Here is a 16099-nt window from a genome sequence, read left to right as displayed (position 1 = left end):
CCGCATGTGAACTGGTGCAAATGGCTCACCTGTTCACAGCCTCTCAGGAACTCCATCTGAGATGTGGTAGGAATATATAAACCCTTTGCAGACTTCTGCTAATTAAAAAGCACCTGAGCCACATGGGGAGGAGTGCTGATTCAGGGGAGGGGGGAAAAGAAGTTTATAGCATAAATTGTATGGATATGTAGAGAGAGAATCTCTAAATCGCACATCCTCATACCTATGCTTCTGATATACAACTGTTTTCAATTATCAGCATTTCTTATGATAAAACATGGCTATACAGCGATGCTATCAATCATTTGCTGTGCACTATATAGAGGCAATTAGTATACAGTTTGATCAAAGCGCATAGGCCCACTTACCGCGACAAGGATGCCTCTTGTTTAAGTGGGAACCTACTGCTGATAATTGAAAACAGTTGTATATCAGAAGCATAGGTATGAGGATGTGCGATTTAGAGATTCTCTCTACATATCCATACAATTTATGCTATAAACTTTTTTTCCCCCCTCCCCTGAATCAGCACTCCTCCCCATGTGGCTCAGGTGCTTTTTAATTAGCAGAAGTCTGCAAAGGGTTTATATATTCCTACCACATCTCAGATGGAGTTCCTGAGAGGCTGTGAACAGGTGAGCCATTTGCACCAGTTCACATGCGGCGCTGGACGGCGGCCGTCTCTGCTTCTGTGCCGTGCTGGTGGAGTGATGGGACCCGGGGCCCATGTGGCCTCACTGTACAGTGGGGCCGCTGTGCGGCTGCTGGATCCCATTGCCTGCTGGAGCGGTGTGGAGGCGTGTCGGTCGCCGCACAGCTCTGCGCCATGGTTAGAGTAGGTTCCCACTTAAACAAGAGGCATCCTTGTCGCGGTAAGTGGGCCTATGCGCTTTGATCAAACTGTATACTAATTGCCTCTATATAGTGCACAGCAAATGATTGATAGCATCGCTGTATAGCCATGTTTTATCATAAGAAATGCTGATAATTGAAAACAGTTGTATATCAGAAGCATAGGTATGAGGATGTGCGATTTAGAGATTCTCTCTACATATCCATACAATTTATGCTATAAACTTTTTTTCCCCCCTCCCCTGAATCAGCACTCCTCCCCATGTGGCTCAGGTGCTTTTTAATTAGCAGAAGTCTGCAAAGGGTTTATATATTCCTACCACATCTCAGATGGAGTTCCTGAGAGGCTGTGAACAGGTGAGCCATTTGCACCAGTTCACATGCGGCGCTGGACGGCGGCCGTCTCTGCTTCTGTGCCGTGCTGGTGGAGTGATGGGACCCGGGGCCCATGTGGCCTCACTGTACAGTGGGGCCGCTGTGCGGCTGCTGGATCCCATTGCCTGCTGGAGCGGTGTGGAGGCGTGTCGGTCGCCGCACAGCTCTGCGCCATGGTTAGAGTAGGTTCCCACTTAAACAAGAGGCATCCTTGTCGCGGTAAGTGGGCCTATGCGCTTTGATCAAACTGTATACTAATTGCCTCTATATAGTGCACAGCAAATGATTGATAGCATCGCTGTATAGCCATGTTTTATCATAAGAAATGCTGATAATTGAAAACAGTTGTATATCAGAAGCATAGGTATGAGGATGTGCGATTTAGAGATTCTCTCTACATATCCATACAATTTATGCTATAAACTTTTTTTCCCCCCTCCCCTGAATCAGCACTCCTCCCCATGTGGCTCAGGTGCTTTTTAATTAGCAGAAGTCTGCAAAGGGTTTATATATTCCTACCACATCTCAGATGGAGTTCCTGAGAGGCTATGAACAGGTGAGCCATTTGCACCAGTTCACATGCGGCGCTGGACGGCGGCCGTCTCTGCTTCTGTGCCGTGCTGGTGGAGTGATGGGACCCGGGGCCCATGTGGCCTCACTGTACAGTGGGGCCGCTGTGCGGCTGCTGGATCCCATTGCCTGCTGGAGCGGTGTGGAGGCGTGTCGGTCGCCGCACAGCTCTGCGCCATGGTTAGAGTAGGTTCCCACTTAAACAAGAGGCATCCTTGTCGCGGTAAGTGGGCCTATGCGCTTTGATCAAACTGTATACTAATTGCCTCTATATAGTGCACAGCAAATGATTGATAGCATCGCTGTATAGCCATGTTTTATCATAAGAAATGCTGATAATTGAAAACAGTTGTATATCAGAAGCATAGGTATGAGGATGTGCGATTTAGAGATTCTCTCTACATATCCATACAATTTATGCTATAAACTTTTTTTCCCCCCTCCCCTGAATCAGCACTCCTCCCCACGTGGCTCAGGTGCTTTTTAATTAGCAGAAGTCTGCAAAGGGTCTATATATTCCTACCACATCTCAGATGGAGTTCCTGAGAGGCTGTGAACAGGTGAGCCATTTGCACCAGTTCACATGCGGCGCTGGACGGCGGCCGTCTCTGCTTCTGTGCCGTGCTGGTGGAGTGATGGGACCCGGGGCCCATGTGGCCTCACTGTACAGTGGGGCCGCTGTGCGGCTGCTGGATCCCATTGCCTGCTGGAGCGGTGTGGAGGCGTGTCGGTCGCCGCACAGCTCTGCGCCATGGTTAGAGTAGGTTCCCACTTAAACAAGAGGCATCCTTGTCGCGGTAAGTGGGCCTATGCGCTTTGATCAAACTGTATACTAATTGCCTCTATATAGTGCACAGCAAATGATTGATAGCATCGCTGTATAGCCATGTTTTATCATAAGAAATGCTGATAATTGAAAACAGTTGTATATCAGAAGCATAGGTATGAGGATGTGCGATTTAGAGATTCTCTCTACATATCCATACAATTTATGCTATAAACTTTTTTTCCCCCCTCCCCTGAATCAGCACTCCTCCCCATGTGGCTCAGGTGCTTTTTAATTAGCAGAAGTCTGCAAAGGGTTTATATATTCCTACCACATCTCAGATGGAGTTCCTGAGAGGCTGTGAACAGGTGAGCCATTTGCACCAGTTCACATGCGGCGCTGGACGGCGGCCGTCTCTGCTTCTGTGCCGTGCTGGTGGAGTGATGGGACCCGGGGCCCATGTGGCCTCACTGTACAGTGGGGCCGCTGTGCGGCTGCTGGATCCCATTGCCTGCTGGAGCGGTGTGGAGGCGTGTCGGTCGCCGCACAGCTCTGCGCCATGGTTAGAGTAGGTTCCCACTTAAACAAGAGGCATCCTTGTCGCGGTAAGTGGGCCTATGCGCTTTGATCAAACTGTATACTAATTGCCTCTATATAGTGCACAGCAAATGATTGATAGCATCGCTGTATAGCCATGTTTTATCATAAGAAATGCTGATAATTGAAAACAGTTGTATATCAGAAGCATAGGTATGAGGATGTGCGATTTAGAGATTCTCTCTACATATCCATACAATTTATGCTATAAACTTTTTTTCCCCCCTCCCCTGAATCAGCACTCCTCCCCATGTGGCTCAGGTGCTTTTTAATTAGCAGAAGTCTGCAAAGGGTTTATATATTCCTACCACATCTCAGATGGAGTTCCTGAGAGGCTGTGAACAGGTGAGCCATTTGCACCAGTTCACATGCGGCGCTGGACGGCGGCCGTCTCTGCTTCTGTGCCGTGCTGGTGGAGTGATGGGACCCGGGGCCCATGTGGCCTCACTGTACAGTGGGGCCGCTGTGCGGCTGCTGGATCCCATTGCCTGCTGGAGCGGTGTGGAGGCGTGTCGGTCGCCGCACGGCTCTGCGCCATGGTTAGAGTAGGTTCCCACTTAAACAAGAGGCATCCTTGTCGCGGTAAGTGGGCCTATGCGCTTTGATCAAACTGTATACTAATTGCCTCTATATAGTGCACAGCAAATGATTGATAGCATCGCTGTATAGCCATGTTTTATCATAAGAAATGCTGATAATTGAAAACAGTTGTATATCAGAAGCATAGGTATGAGGATGTGCGATTTAGAGATTCTCTCTACATATCCATACAATTTATGCTATAAACTTTTTTTCCCCCCTCCCCTGAATCAGCACTCCTCCCCATGTGGCTCAGGTGCTTTTTAATTAGCAGAAGTCTGCAAAGGGTTTATATATTCCTACCACATCTCAGATGGAGTTCCTGAGAGGCTGTGAACAGGTGAGCCATTTGCACCAGTTCACATGCGGCGCTGGACGGCGGCCGTCTCTGCTTCTGTGCCGTGCTGGTGGAGTGATGGGACCCGGGGCCCATGTGGCCTCACTGTACAGTGGGGCCGCTGTGCGGCTGCTGGATCCCATTGCCTGCTGGAGCGGTGTGGAGGCGTGTCGGTCGCCGCACAGCTCTGCGCCATGGTTAGAGTAGGTTCCCACTTAAACAAGAGGCATCCTTGTCGCGGTAAGTGGGCCTATGCGCTTTGATCAAACTGTATACTAATTGCCTCTATATAGTGCACAGCAAATGATTGATAGCATCGCTGTATAGCCATGTTTTATCATAAGAAATGCTGATAATTGAAAACAGTTGTATATCAGAAGCATAGGTATGAGGATGTGCGATTTAGAGATTCTCTCTACATATCCATACAATTTATGCTATAAACTTTTTTTCCCCCCTCCCCTGAATCAGCACTCCTCCCCATGTGGCTCAGGTGCTTTTTAATTAGCAGAAGTCTGCAAAGGGTTTATATATTCCTACCACATCTCAGATGGAGTTCCTGAGAGGCTGTGAACAGGTGAGCCATTTGCACCAGTTCACATGCGGCGCTGGACGGCGGCCGTCTCTGCTTCTGTGCCGTGCTGGTGGAGTGATGGGACCCGGGACCCATGTGGCCTCACTGTACAGTGGGGCCGCTGTGCGGCTGCTGGATCCCATTGCCTGCTGGAGCGGTGTGGAGGCGTGTCGGTCGCCGCACAGCTCTGCGCCATGGTTAGAGTAGGTTCCCACTTAAACAAGAGGCATCCTTGTCGCGGTAAGTGGGCCTATGCGCTTTGATCAAACTGTATACTAATTGCCTCTATATAGTGCACAGCAAATGATTGATAGCATCGCTGTATAGCCATGTTTTATCATAAGAAATGCTGATAATTGAAAACAGTTGTATATCAGAAGCATAGGTATGAGGATGTGCGATTTAGAGATTCTCTCTACATATCCATACAATTTATGCTATAAACTTTTTTTCCCCCCTCCCCTGAATCAGCACTCCTCCCCATGTGGCTCAGGTGCTTTTTAATTAGCAGAAGTCTGCAAAGGGTTTATATATTCCTACCACATCTCAGATGGAGTTCCTGAGAGGCTGTGAACAGGTGAGCCATTTGCACCAGTTCACATGCGGCGCTGGACGGCGGCCGTCTCTGCTTCTGTGCCGTGCTGGTGGAGTGATGGGACCCGGGGCCCATGTGGCCTCACTGTACAGTGGGGCCGCTGTGCGGCTGCTGGATCCCATTGCCTGCTGGAGCGGTGTGGAGGCGTGTCGGTCGCCGCACAGCTCTGCGCCATGGTTAGAGTAGGTTCCCACTTAAACAAGAGGCATCCTTGTCGCGGTAAGTGGGCCTATGCGCTTTGATCAAACTGTATACTAATTGCCTCTATATAGTGCACAGCAAATGATTGATAGCATCGCTGTATAGCCATGTTTTATCATAAGAAATGCTGATAATTGAAAACAGTTGTATATCAGAAGCATAGGTATGAGGATGTGCGATTTAGAGATTCTCTCTACATATCCATACAATTTATGCTATAAACTTTTTTTCCCCCCTCCCCTGAATCAGCACTCCTCCCCATGTGGCTCAGGTGCTTTTTAATTAGCAGAAGTCTGCAAAGGGTTTATATATTCCTACCACATCTCAGATGGAGTTCCTGAGAGGCTGTGAACAGGTGAGCCATTTGCACCAGTTCACATGCGGCGCTGGACGGCGGCCGTCTCTGCTTCTGTGCCGTGCTGGTGGAGTGATGGGACCCGGGGCCCATGTGGCCTCACTGTACAGTGGGGCCGCTGTGCGGCTGCTGGATCCCATTGCCTGCTGGAGCGGTGTGGAGGCGTGTCGGTCGCCGCACAGCTCTGCGCCATGGTTAGAGTAGGTTCCCACTTAAACAAGAGGCATCCTTGTCGCGGTAAGTGGGCCTATGCGCTTTGATCAAACTGTATACTAATTGCCTCTATATAGTGCACAGCAAATGATTGATAGCATCGCTGTATAGCCATGTTTTATCATAAGAAATGCTGATAATTGAAAACAGTTGTATATCAGAAGCATAGGTATGAGGATGTGCGATTTAGAGATTCTCTCTACATATCCTAAAACTATAGGAGCAGGCAAATCCTTCATGACAAAACAAGACATAATCTCCACATGTGAATCACCCACCCTTAACTGAATATCATGAGCAATATGAGTGAGACTCCTTGAGAAAGAGGGGAAGAATCAATTGCAAAAACCGGAATCTCTCTTTCTAAAGTGCAAGTACTTAGGCCCAGATTTTGAAGAAAAAGCAAGTCAATAAGGTTTACCCCAGCACCACAGTCAATGAATACTTCAACAAAAAAAATTCTTGAGTCTAGCGCCACCATAGCTGGAAGGAGAAAACGAGTATTACAGGGAGCTTGCATACCTGCTTGCTCTACCACCCCATTCACGCTACCAAGAGTCAGGACGGTTTTTATTTTCTCTTATCATGCGGTTTAACAAAAGGACAAGCAAAAATGAAATGACCACTTTTCCCACAGTAGTAACATAGTTTATGCAATTTCCTAAAGTCTCTAAAACCAGAACGGAAAGATACCTGACCCAGCTGCATGGGTTCCTCCCCTACCCCAGAGTTACCTGTCACATCACCCTGGGAAGCAGTAGAGACGAAACCACTCACAGAAGGGATCCCTTGTGCGGAGGGATCCTTACACCTCTCCCTAATACCTCTATCTAACAGTACTGCCAAAGACATAGCATTCTCCAAAGAATCTGGGTACTCATGAAAAGCAAGGGCATCTTTCAATCTCTCAGATAACCTTTGACAAAACTGACTACGTAATGCGGGGTCATTCCACTCTGACTCGGTGGCCCATCTCCTAAACTCCACGCAGTAAACCTCTGCAGTATGTTCACCCTGCAATAAAATTACGCAATTTAGATTCCGCCATCGAGACCCGATCTGGGTCATCGTAAATTAATCCCAGGACTTTGAAAAATTCTTCCACCGACCGGAGAGCCAGAGAACCGGGCGGCAGAGAAAAGGCCCAGGATTGCGCGTCCCCTTTAAGCAGAGAAATGATTATACCAACCCTCTGACTTTCATCACCTGACGAAGATGGACGCAGCCGAAAATACAACTTGCATGACTCTTTAAAGCGGATAAAGTTATCTGCACCCCCTGCAAATCTCTCAGGAAGAGCGACTTTAGGCTCCCACAAATTTGACCTGCCCCTGATGCCAGAGCATTCTGACACCGTGTGACCGAACTACGCACATCCGCAACCTCCAGAGATAATCCCTGCATGCGGTCAATTAGCGCATCAATTGACGCCATTACAAAACCGCTAAGCAATGGCAGTCACAGTTGTGGCAGTCACGGCTGACAGGATATAAGATACACCGATAATCAAACAAACAAGTTTCTAGGCGAGAAGCTGGGGATGAGGTCACCTCCTAGCCAATCCCTAACAGCTCTCCCTATTCTGCCAAGCCCAGGAGGGGACAGACGTCACTCAAACAGCCCAAACAGCAAACCAAAGAAATCAGAAACCAACTGTAACGCACCTAGTTGATCAGTTAGGATCTCAACTGCGGAAGCAATGGACATCCACTATTATCCCACCGCCCTTGTTTTTGGCTGTGGGATTCGCGGTTACTCAGTATGTACCCCAGGCGTCTCTATCAGTCTTGGGCGGAGAGTTTGGGGTAACAAAATCATTTACCGCTATCCATCTAATTAGTTACTGCTGGAAAGGAAGGTCCCCCAGTATAACAGGAGTCACAAGTTAGTATAAGCTTGTGCACAGTTCAGAGTTAGTATATAGTATGTCCTCAGTTTAGTCTATAGTATGCCATAGGTTCAGGGTTAGTATATAGCATGTCCTCAGTTTTAGTATATAATATGAGGTAGGTTCAGAGTTAATATAGCATGTCCTCAGTTTTAGTATATAATATGCAGCAGGTTCAGAGTTAGTATAGCATGTCTTCAGTTTAGTATATAATATGCAGCAGGTTCAGAGTTAGTATAGCATGTCCTCAGTTTAGTATATAATATGCAGCAGGTTCAGAGTTAGTATAGCATGTCCTCAGTTTTAGTATATAATATGCAGTAGGTTCAGAGTTAGTATAGCATGTCCTCAGTTTAGTATATAATATGCAGCAGGTTCAGAGTTAGTATAGCATGTCCTCAGTTTAGTATATAATATGCAGCAGGTTCAGAGTTAGTATAGCATGTCCTCAGTTTAGTATATAATATGCAGCAGGTTCAGAGTTAGTATAGCATGTCCACAGTTTAGTATAATATGCAGCAGGTTCAGAGTTAGTATAGCATGTCCTCAGTTTAGTATATAATATGCAGCAGGTTCAGAGTTAGTATAGCATGTCCTCAGTTTAGTATATAATATGCAGTAGGTTCAGAGTTAGTATAGCATGTCCTCAGTTTAGTATATAATATGCAGCAGGTTCAGAGTTAGTATAGCATGTCCTCAGTTTAGTGTTGGTTTGGGAATATCGCCTCACACCAGCAGGAACCACCCCACTCTGAGTTCCAGGACCTTAATCAGAGCAGGTAACAGGCATATACTTGCGGTTAGTTGATCCTGGCTAGGAAGCCAGCAGTGGGGAAGCCAGTGGCAAGAAGGTAGGCAGTCCTTCACAATGTTGTTAGGTATCCAGGTCTGGATGTGTGGACAGAGTCCTCAGATGAAATGGAGCTAGCAGGGTGCGCACTCCATTAGTGGAACACCCTGCTTAGCACCTGTCTTCTATTTAAGGCCCGGAGGTAAGTGGGCGGAGTCACAGGGAGCTGCTGCGATCCAGGCTGTACTGTTACACCAACTTATCTTATCAGAGCAGGAACAGACACCTTCCTTCCTTTCTTCCACAGCCTGACTGAGGCTATAACCCGCACGGCACACTGGGAGTGAGATTAATTTAAACCAACGACCCCACCCAGTGCACCTGAAGGGAGGCGGATCTAGCACGACTCCAAAACAAAACAAATGACTAAACACGTGCTGCCAATTTGGCAGACCTCCGCACAGAGTCTGAGCAGGGCATGACACATACTCACTTTAGAAAATTTACTAGTACTAAGGCTACGTTATAAATGTCAGATTCTAGGCAAATACATTTTGTACAAAATTATTTGTGCCTGTCCGCCAACGATAAGGGATCTCTTTAGGACAGGAACCTACACCAAATACTACCTCATTTGGTGCCATCCTGGCCTCCATTAAATTCAGGGAATGCACAAAAGCAAAAACAAACACATTGCAACAGCACTCTGCAAACACAAAAATATAAATAGAAAATATACTAGTGCTAATGCTACTTTATAAATTTGAGATTCTTGACAAATGCATTTTGCACAAAATTATCTGTGCCTGTCCGCCACTGACAATGTGAACAGAAACCTACACTAAATACTACCTACTCTGGTGCAATACTGGCCTCCATAGTCCCTTTTTTATAGCGAGTATGGCACTATTGAATTTACTTAGACGCCGGTCTTAGTCCATGTCCGCTGTCATCTTGATATGCCTGTTATGTAGAGGCTTGCCTCTACATAACTTAGGTGCTTTACCAGCAGCCTAGCGACTTGCTGAAATCTTTGCCAGCTCCCTTGCTGGCATAGGTTTAAGTCATTCTGTACAATGAAAACAGGCTTAGAAAATAATTAATCAAATGGGCCTGACAACCTGCCCCTTCCCAGCCTGCGACCCCTTTTCTCAGTACTGGCAAAAAAAAAAAAAAAAAAAAACAGGAGTAAGAGGTGTACACAGGGAAAAAGGCACAGATTTTGCCGCCAAACACATTTGTGACAAAATCTGAGCCTTAAAAAACCCAAAAAGTGGTGTATATTTTTTAATGAATGACCCCCTGAATATCTATATTCTAAAAATCAATGTCTGTCTGTCCTCTACAGCAGCGGTCCCCAAGTGCCGGGCCGCGGCCCAGGACCGGGCCGTGGAGGATTGTTAGCCGGGCCGCGGCGATCAGGGCAGTCTTTAACTCTGTACTAATGAAGCGCTTCCATTATGGAAGCGCTTCATTAGTACAGAAGGACCAGGGAGCGGTGAAGGATCTGTACTCACCGCTTCCTGGTCCTCGGCTCGGCTATCGGCTGTGCATGGCTGCGCACAGCGTGAGGTCTCTCTGTGACCTCACGCTGTGCGCCGCTATACACAGGCAGCCGACAGCAGAATGAAGAGGATCGCGATGGTGACCAGGAGCAGGAGAGGTAAGTGGTTTTTTTATTTTATTTTATTTTATTTGCACTGGGGGCTGATGGCTGACCTGGGGGACATGGGGCTGAAATGAGGGACATGGGGCTGAGATAAAGGGGCTAATGGGGGCTTATGGCTGACATGAGGGGCTAATCATGGTTGACATGAGGGGCTAATGGGGGGCTTATGGCTGACATGAGGGGCTAATGGGGGGCTTATGGCTGACATGAGGGCTAATGGGGGGCTTATGGCTGACATGAGGGGCTAATGGGGGCTTATGGCTGACATGAGGGGCTAATGGGGGGCTTATGGCTGACATGAGGGGCTAATGGGGGCTTATGGCTGACATGAGGGGCTAATGGGGGGCTTATGGCTGACATGAGGGGCTAATGGGGGCTTATGGCTGACATGAGGGCTAATGGGGGGCTTATGGCTGACATGAGGGGCTAATGGGGGCTTATGGCTGACATGAGGGGCTAATGGGGGGCTTATGGCTGACATGAGGGGCTAATGGGGGGCTTATGGCTGACATGAAGGGCTAATGGGGGGCTTATGGCTGACATAAGGGGCTAATGGGGGGCTTATGGCTGACATGAGGGGCTAATGGGGGGCTTATGGCTGACATGAGGGGCTAATGGGGGCTTATGGCTGACATGAGGGGCTAATGGGGGGCTTATGGCTGACATGAGGGGCTAATGGGGGGCTTATGGCTGACATTGGGGGGCTTATGGCTGACATTGGGGGGGCTTATGGCTGACATTGGGGGGGTTTATGGCTGACATTGGGGGGGTTTATGGCTGACATTGGGGGGTTTATGGCTGACATTGGGGGGTTTATGGCTGACATTGGGGGGTTTATGGCTGACATTGGGGGGGTTATGGCTGACATTGGGGGGGTTTATGGCTGACATTGGGGGGGTTTATGGCTGACATTGGGGGGGTTTATGGCTGACATTGGGGGGTTTATGGCTGACATTGGGGGCTGATAGATGGCTAAAGGTTTGGGGGTTGATCTGAGCCATTGGGGGTCTGATCTGAGGTCTGATTAACATTGGGGGTCTGATTGCTGATCTGACCTGAGGTGTAATGAAAAATATTTTTTTCTTATTGTTCTCCTCTAAAACTAGGTGCATCTTATAGGGCGAAAAATATGGTACAGTGCAGCAGAGACCAGTGCAGCAGAGACCAGTGCAGCAGAGACCATAGTCAGTTTAAATAGTCATTATATAGTGTTATATATTTTAATATGCACCTTGTGTTTTGTTATGCGCGTGAATCAGTCAGCCCCGCCCACCCCCTAAGCCCCCCCCACCCGGTCCCTGGGAAAATTGTCTTGCATGAAACCGGTCCTTGGTGCAAAAAAGGTTGGGGACCACTGCTCTACAGATATTCAAACACCAGAACTGTTGGATTCCAAATTTGGCACATAGGTACATCGGGTATCTGAGAAGATTGTAGTAAAGGTCTGAGCTCTCTAGGATGTACCATTCTTGAGATATTCCCAAAAATGCATTAGCCAATAGAAGTTTGCAGGCCCTTCACTCATATACCAACTCACATACACAATCACATGACCCTTATAAGCCAATAGAAGCCTGCAGGTCCTTCAGTCTTCACTTCACTTCACTTCACTTCCAGTTTTAACCAGGTTTCCATAACAACTCAGCCATTTTTCTTCACTGTTATAGGTCACTGTTAAGGGGGCATGGTGCTGTGGAGGTCACTGCTAAGGGCATTGTGGAGATTACTGTTAAGGGGGTGGGGCGCTGTGAAGGTCATTGTTAAAAGGGTGGAGTGCTGTGGAGGTCACTGTTAAGGGTCTTGTTGAGGTAAATGTTAATGGGCAGGGTGCTGTGGAGGTCACAGTTAAGGAGGAAGAGCACTGTGGAGATCACAGTTGAAGGGATGGGGCGCTTGGAGGTCACTGTTATGGAGTACAGTTAATAAAATAAACAGTATAACTGGCTGGGTATATAGGGCTACTAGCGATTTCCCCATAAAAAAGAGGCAATGGATTGGCCTCCTGCGCACCTTTGGAACAAATCCAATAAACACACAGAAAAACACTTAATACTCGGGCAGTGCTGGGTACTTTTTCTAGTAGAAAAATAATGATAGTTTGTGAAATTACTGGGGAAGGATAATATATATTATTTTAATTAATATATAACATGCTGCCTCCTAGAGAAAGAGTTATGTTTCAGAACTGTGCAGAATTTGTAGGAGTCTAGACAGATGAGTGAGTAAAGCAGATGCATGTGAGAGAAGTGTGAAAGGTAAGCGCTATGCCAGCCATGGAGTAGGTACCAGCCAGAGCTAGATGAAAAAGACCAGAGAAATCTCACAAAGCATACCAATGTTAAGGAGAGGTGGGAGTAGAAACCCTGTGGAGATAAGATGTCTTTAAAGGACCTTATAGACTCCATAGCTACATTGTCCAGAAGAAAAAGGCTTCCGACCCTGGAAAAAAACTAAAAGGCAGAATCTGGATATGCCCAATATACTACATCCTACCGTGGAAGTCCGTAGTAACGATAACTAAGTATGGCAACCTGTATAAAAGGTGCAGAGCATAGCCCAGGGGTTGCATCATACAAGGAAAAGTGTTGCACGTCATATCTAAATGCTTATGCTAAAGTCAGCTCGAGAAGGGCAATGTAAGGAAAATTGTTTTAGAGAAAGACTTTGGCCTATTAACCTCTACTGTAACCATGTAACTTGTAACAACTTGGGAGATTTCAACTTTATAAAAGAATTGCCAGTCTATGCATGCTGAGAACTGTGGTTCCCTGCCTTACACCTCACAATTTCTCATCATCAAGCACACCTAGAACCACCATCAGGCAGGAGAACCCGAAGACCAGGGTACCAACTATAACCAATGCTCACTGCATATATATACATACACATATATGCATAGATATGCATTGTGGCAGGCGCAGCACTATAGAGTGCCTTTTGCGCTGTGGCATTAGAAGAATTTTGTTATCTCTGACTATCTTGCCTCTGCCACATGTATGTATATATATATATATATATATATATATATATACACACACACACACACACACACACATACAGTATATATGCATAAACATTTTCACATACACACTAGACAAATATATGTAAAAATAATTTCACTTACATTTTCTGCAGGCAGATGAAGTCTGTTAGAAAAGCAGTCTAGACAGAACAACTCAGTATAAGCGTATCCAGCCTCTCCTGCCTGTTCATTCTGAATAAAGAGCACCGAGCATGGTACAGTCTGTAAGAATCTTCTGCAGAAAGTTGAGGGGAAGGCGGGACCTTAATTTACTTTGTCTGCATCTCTTCAGAATGGCCATGGCTGGTAGAAGGGACCTTCCTTTCTCTACTAGAGCAGACTGGGAAGCTTTATTTCATAAGGAAGGAGGGCATGTGAGAGGATACTTTAGTGGTCGAGTTGGACCCTGGCACCATGGTTGCAGGAGCAGAGAGGAAGAGAGAGTCAGAGCCAGCGCCACATTTAACTTTTGTGTCTTGTGCAGGCAGGGCAGACGGTCTATTATTTCAACAGCAGGGAGCTGGATTGAAGAAAGGTGGACTTAGTGCCTCACTTTGTGACATACTAGTGGGCCACCAGGAATCTACGTGGTCTGGCAAATTACTGTTACATGAAGTTTTCTACATACAATTTTAATTAATAAAAAAATAAAATAATTTGGCCAGTACTACCCAGGCTTGCCCTTGGTCTGACACAGATTTTTAGCCTGCACCAACAATATAGTACACCCAAATATATTTACCCAAACTGTGGTGCAGAAAAATGTCAGGTTAGGTACACTACTCAGTGCTAAATAGATTTTTTGTAATACAATTTTCAACAATTGTTTTGAGCTTAGAAAATGCGCAATTGGACACAGTATGCATCAAAATATGTTGCCAATGATGCTAGAAAAAATAAACTCAGGCTAGAGATGAGCCAATCGATTTTCAAAGGATCAGATACGCTACAAATTTCGGAAAAATTCTGCTGAAAAAAAATCCAACATTTTGGGAATTCAACTCGGATCAATTGCGCAAAATGGCACCGGCACCATTTTACTGTGAAAACTGTTGGGGAAAATGACAGAAAACTGGTGGATCAGATGACCTGCTCAGAATCTGACAGACAGGTTTGCTCTGAATGTGAGCAAGTTGAGGCAAAGTTGATTGCAGTGCAATTGCTGCCATACCGCTTAGTTGTAGAAATTGTAGGGCAGTTCCGCACCTTCACCAAAACTTAATCATCAGGCAGTACTTCTCTGGCTAGCTGTCCATAAATCATGTCTCATCATTCTGCAAATTTAGCACACTTCCGCACCTTCAACAAAATGTAATTCTGCACTACTGTATGTCCTGAAGCTGTACGCAGTCAGTACAGTGCAGCGGGGGCCTGGAGAAAACCAGGAAGCTGTGAGTACAGCCAGTCTAGCAGCACTACACTCCCCACTCTCTGCGCCTCCTGCATACTAGCTTGCGGGACTAAAATGGAGGAGCTCACTAGTATTTGCCTTGTAAAGAGAAAAATACAGTAATTCAGCAGCAAGCATTGCTATCTCTGGAAAGAAGTCCATAAAAAGTTTCTTGGCATTCTTCTAATGTGGTGCACTTGCGCACCTTCACCAAAATGTTATTCTTCTCTATGTATTTTTTGCCAGCTGTCCATAAAAGTTGTCTTATTATTCTTCAAATGTGGTGCAGTTCCACGCTTATACTCAAATTTTATTCATCGAGCAGCAGTTTTCTAAATGACTATGGCCTTCTCCAGCACATACCCTGTTCTCTGACCCCATGGACTTCTGGGGAAGCAGACTGGAACAGTGGCTGGAATTGCTCCAGTTTGCTGTCGCTGGAAGTCTTGTCCAGCCGCCAGCATACTGTCAGAGAGGGTTTTCAGCACGGCAGGAGTCGTTGTCACTTCCAAAAGGACAAGGTTATCCTTCACAAGCATTCAAAACATCACTTTTGTCAAAATGAATGAGGCTTGGATTTTTGAGTACTGTCACACACCTGTGGCTGAGGCCAATGAATAGATCTACTATTGCTAATGATGCCTATTTATCACCAGCCTGTTCATGCCACTGCCACTGTCTGCATCATATTTCGTATTGTAGGGCTGCGGCTTTCACAGCTGCTATTGCCCCTACTGCCACTACCATTACCCCTACACAGCCACCACTACAACTACTACCCCAAAACAACCACACACACATCTACTGCCATGTCTGTTCCATGCTGTGCTGCTTCTGCTGTTGCTACTATTGCTACTACATGTTATTATAACTCCTACACATTTTATCCTTTCCACATCCTAACTGTACTGCTGTTGCTCCTAAATAAAAGGCAGAATTTTTTCAGGCTTGTTCAGAACAAGTAACTCGTTCTTCTGACTTTAATACTTGTGTGTATATAAACAGGGCAGGCATGTAATTTTTGGATGCTTGTTCAGAACAAGCAACTGCTTCTTCTGATACTAATGTTGATCGCAAATATTCTAATTGTGAATTTTTATCGCGAATATTGGCACTTCGAGAATTTGCGAAAATCTAGAATATAGTGCTATATATTAGTAATCGCGAATATTCAATTTTTTTTTTCCATCAGTACTGATGCTTCTTGCTTGTGGGTCAATGAGAAGGCTGCAATATCTTTGTCAGAGCTTAGCAACATCCCTAGCAACCAATAGGAAAGTTGTCTACCCCTTTACTATATAAGAACCCCCCCAGCAGCCATTTTCT

This window comes from Bufo bufo, chromosome 9 (genome assembly GCF_905171765.1).
Source record: "Bufo bufo chromosome 9, aBufBuf1.1, whole genome shotgun sequence".
Taxonomy (NCBI): domain Eukaryota; kingdom Metazoa; phylum Chordata; class Amphibia; order Anura; family Bufonidae; genus Bufo; species Bufo bufo.
The sequence above is the reverse complement of the archived record's forward strand: the minus strand, read 5'-3'. Positions refer to the sequence as shown.